The sequence below is a fragment of the Protobothrops mucrosquamatus genome, unplaced genomic scaffold (genome assembly GCF_001527695.2).
Source record: "Protobothrops mucrosquamatus isolate PMUCROS unplaced genomic scaffold, P.Mucros_1.0 scaffold298, whole genome shotgun sequence".
In the NCBI taxonomy this organism is placed as follows: domain Eukaryota; kingdom Metazoa; phylum Chordata; class Lepidosauria; order Squamata; family Viperidae; genus Protobothrops; species Protobothrops mucrosquamatus.
The window spans coordinates 107015-112185 of record NW_015386641.1 but is presented as its reverse complement, the minus strand read 5'-3'; positions in this window follow the sequence as shown (position 1 = coordinate 112185).

The window sequence follows — 5171 nt, the reverse complement described above, 5'->3', positions numbered from 1 at the left end:
AAATTCAACATCAAATTAGTTTCTTTAGTATCACAATCTGTAATAACACCCAACAAAAATAATTGTGGAGTGAACTTTATCTTTTTCTTAAAAATCTTTTGAATGTTCCACCAAATCTTAATCCAGAAAGCTTTTATATTTCTACAAGTCCACCAGATATGAAAATAAGTAGCGTCTAAACTACCGCATCTCCAACATTTAGGCTGTAAATTAGGATACATACAAGACAACTTTTTAGGATCCAGATGCCATCTATAAAACATTTTATAGACATTTTCTCTTAAGTTCTGGGCCTGGGTAAACTTTACATTTCTGGCCCATATTATCTCCCACATATCCAACTGCTTTTTTTGTATCTGCTGCACTGAAGCAGCCCACTGACAGTCGGAAGAAAGACTACAACTGAATAGACATTCAGATAGTCTCATTTAGTGGAAGGCAGCTTGCCTTTCTCAGCCTTCAGAAGGAGTCAATGGCCAATCACTTCTGCAGTCATGCCAAGAAAACTGCAGGGACTTGTCCAGACAATGACCAAGAATCAACATTGACTTGAAGGCATTAAAAAAAAAGTAATCACTAATTACCTTTGTTTAAAAATGCTTTACTCAAATAGGAAAAAAAATAAATTTGTCCACAATGAATAAAGAGTGACAAAAGCTGGACAAAATGATTAATCTTGCTGGCTTCAGACGAGCAAGATGGGGGAAGCCAATTTCCTTTAATAATTGCATGATCCATTTAACAACTGCAGTGATTTGCTTAACAACTGTGGCAAAAAAGTTGTAAAATGGGACAACTTACTTAACAACTGTCTTGTTTTGCTGTGATGTATCTGGCCCGTGGGCCAGCAGTTTGACACCCCTGATGTAGAAAGTACTTTTGTGAGAAGCCAGCTGAAGGTATTAAGAATGTGACAGAAACTCTGCATCGCACTAACCCATGGTTTGCTTAACCATGCTTTTTTAAAAGAAATAAACCACGATTTATTGAATACTCTGCATTTAGACCAGGGGTGTTAAACTGTCGGCCCGTGGGCCGGATGCGTCATGCCGAAACCGCGCCCACCCCATTGCCGGCAATCGAGAAAAAGTTGTGATACGTCATGACATGTCACGTGACGTTGCGAGTTTGACACCCCTGATTTAGACAGATTCAAACATCTATGCATAAGGGATGGTATAAAATCATGCCTATTCAAATCCCAAAAAACCCTATTAAGGTGAGAGTGATGGCTTAGAAATCAAGCTGTCCACATTTTCCTCCACAGTTCTGCTACAAGTCATCACCCACTAGCTAAATAAAGGCTGAGAAACAGGACTGGTTTATAAAAATAACATCAACCACACTGTTCTGGTTTGCAATGAAATAATTATCAGCCACTTACTGTATCTGCAGGCACTTATCCTGCCCCCTTGCTGTTTTTGCAGAATGCATCATTTCTATAAGTTGCTGCTGTGAATGTATTGCTGGAAACGTTGTTCTCCGCCCTGGATCTCCTCTGGAGAAGGGCTGCTTTTGCTACCTCCTCTGGCTGAAGACATGACTGCAGGTTGCTTCTCTAAATGTCTTGGCACTCAGCACTAATGACCATAATAAGGCATTCATTCAGGTCCAGCGCTTGCAAGAGGCTGCCTCGTAAAAAAAATGCAGATAGTGCAACAGTCGAGAGAGAAAGAGAGAGAGAGAGAGAGAGAAAGGAAGGAAGAAAGGAAGGAAGGAAGGAAGGAAAGAAAGAAAGAAAGAAAGAAAGAAAGAAAGAAAGAAAGAAAGAAAGAAAGAAAGAAAGAAAGAAAGAAAGAGGAACAGAAAGAAGGAACTCCTGTTCTTTGATCCACCTTTCCCCTAATAAAAATCAGTGTCACTGTGAAACTTAAGTGATGCTCAGCCTAAACTCCTGGGAAAAGAATTTTAGTGTTTCAGTTTAGGTGGAAAGTGAAACCTTCTGAAGCTGGGGCTTATGGTTCATACAGTAGTTCTCGAATTACAACACTTTGTTTAGCAACCGTTCAAAGTTACAACGGCACTTGAAAAAGTGACTTGTGACTATGACACCTGCAGCATCCCATGGTTATGCGATTTACATTCAGATGCTTGACAATTGGTTCATATTTATGACCATTGCCGTGTCCTGTGGTTCCCTCTTGTGATCTTCCGACAAGCAAGGTCAAGAGGGGAAAGCCAGATTCACTTAACAATGGTGTTGCTAATTTAACAACTGCAGTGATTCCCTTAACACATGTGGCAAGAAAAGTTGTACCATGGGGCAAAACTCATTTAACACATTTCTCACTTAGCAACATAAATTTGGGGCTCAGTTGTGGACGTAAGTCAAGGACTACCTGTACAGGAAAATGCAAGATTTAGGTTGGACCCGACCAAAGGGCCATCGACTCCAGCACTAAAGTTTCTTTTGAACTGAATTCAGCTTTTGGTGACTGTATGGGTGGACGTTGATGAGTTGTTTTCTTGGCAATAACACTGTCTACTTTGGGGGTTTTGCTTTGACTTCCCACTCTAGTCTGCAACCCAGGGATTTCTGGTAGTCCCCCATACAAATATTGATCAGATCCTGCCCTGTTTCACTTTCTGAGATCAGCCCGAATTGTCTAAGGCAGGGGTAGTCAACCTTGGCTCTTTTATGACTCGTGGACTTCAATTCCCAGAATTCCTGAGCCAGCTCAGGAATTCTGGGAGTTGAAGTCCACGAGTCATAAAAGAGCCAAGGTTGATTACCGCTGGTCTAAGGGCTGCTGTGATGTTCCCCAGTGAAGCACAAACTGATGTTCAGGAAGCCATTAACAGAAGGATAGAATCAAGATTAAGTGAAGTGTTAATACCACTTTACAATGCCTTGGTAAGGCCACACTTGGAATACTGCATCCAGTTTTGGTCACCACGATGTAAAAAATATGTTGAGACTCTAGAAAGAGTACAGAGAAGAGCAACAAAGATGATGAGGGGGCTGGAGGCTAAAACATATAAGGAACGGTTGCTGGAATTGGGTATGTCTAGTTTAATGAAGAGAAGGACGAGGGGGGACATGATAGCAGTGTTCCAATATCTCAGGGGCTGCCCCAAAGAAGAAGGAGTCAAGCTATTCTCCAAAGCGCCTGAAGGCAGGACAAGAAGCAACGGATGGAAACTAACCAAAGAGAGAAGCAACCTAGAACTAAGGAGAAATTTCCTGACAATTAGATCAATTAATCAGTAGAACAACCTGCTCCAGAAGCTGTGAATGCTCCAACACTGGAAGTTTTTAAGAAGAGACTGGACGGCCATTTGTCTGAAATGGTATAGGGTTTCCTGAGTGAGCATGGAGTTGGACTAGATGAACTCCAAGGTCCCTTCATTATTATTATTAAGCCTAGCAACTAGCTCTAATGGATCTCTAACTTGCAATACCAGATATTCAACTCTACTTCGTCAATGGCATTAATGCCAATTAAAAAGAATATTTGTAACTCAGGGTTGAACTGTGGGGTCCTTGGTGCTCTCTGAGGTTGGTTGTTTTGTTGCAGATGTTTCACTACCCAACTAGGTAATATCATCAGTGCTACACAGAATGACTTGTGTTTGCTCCATATCAGGTTCCAGTGTATTCAGTTTGTTTACTTCCACGTAAATAGGCAAATGAGAAGTATTTCTCAATCCAAATGTTTGCATCTCCGCCCAGAATTCACTGGAGAATTCTGAGACTTGAAGTCCACATGTCTTAAAGAATTGCCAAGGGTGAGAAATACTGTTCTAATGTTTCTCTGATGAAAGGATGAGGAGGGGACTTTTCTCCTATTTGCTATTTTTGAACTGAAAGGGCAAACTTCTGAGTATTATGACTTGTTAGTATAGGTGTTGTAAAACACAGGTGCTAATAATAGACTCCATGCTGAAGTTAACTAGATAATAATAATAGTAAAGTTGGAAGGAACCTTGTAGGTCATCTAGTCCAACCCTCTGCTTAGGCAGGAAACCCTATACTATTTCAGACAAATGGCTGTCCAGTCTCTTCTTGAAAACTTCCAGTGTTGGAGCATTCACTGCTTCTGGAGGCAGGTTGTTCCACTGGTTAATTGTTCTAACTGTCAGGAAGTTTCTCCTTAGTTCTAGGTTGCTTCTCTCCTTGATTAATTTCCATCCATTGCTTCTTGTCCTGCCTTCAGGCGCTTTGGAGAAGAGCTTGACCCCCTCTTCTCTGTGGCAGCCCCTGAGATATTGGAACACTGCTATCATGTCCCCCCTCGTCCTTCTCTTCGTTAAACTAGACATACCCAATTCCAGCAACCGTTCCTTATATGTTTTAGCCTCCAGTCCCCTCATCATCTTTGTTGCTCTTCTCTGTACTCTTTCTAGAGTCTCAACATCTTTTTTACATCGTGGTGACCAAAACTGGATGCAGTATTCCAAGTGTGGCCTTACCAAGGCATTGTAAAGTGGTATTAACACTTCAAGTGATCTTGATTCTATCCCTCTGTTAATGCAGCCTAGCACTGTGTTGGCCTTTTTGGCAGCTGCAAAATATGTCCCAGCCAAAATATGGGATATTGGGAGTTCCACAGACCCACATACCAGTAGTTCCTTCCTCAGCTAAAGCCAGAATTCAGAAAACTGAGCATAGGTGGTGCTCAACGTACAACCACAATTGAGCCCAAAATTTATGTTGCTAAGCAAGACAGTTGTTACGTGAGTTTTGCCCCATTTTATGACCTTTCTTGCCACCGTTGTTAAGTGAATCACTGCAATTGTTATGTCAGTCACATGGTTGTTAAGGGAATCTGGCTTCACCATTAATTTTGCTTGTCAGGTCACAAAAGGTGATCACATGACCCCAGGACTCTGCAACCGTCATAAATATGAACCAGTTGTGAAAATTTTGATGTGTCCATGAGGATGCTGCAATGGTTGTAAGTGTGAAAAATAGTAATAAATCACTTTTTTCAGTGATTTGTAACTTTGAACAGTCACTAAACAAATGGTTTTAAGTCAAGGACTATCTGTACACATATTAAGTCATAGTTTGTTTGATCATGATTTATTACAATGAGCAGGGATTACATGCTGCACTAGATACCTTGGTTTATAACAGGCATGTCCAAAGTCCGGCCCGCGGGCCATTTGCGGCCCGCGGCCCGGTTTAATCCGGCCCTCGAACAGCCCTCCCTGCTCTATGTAAATGC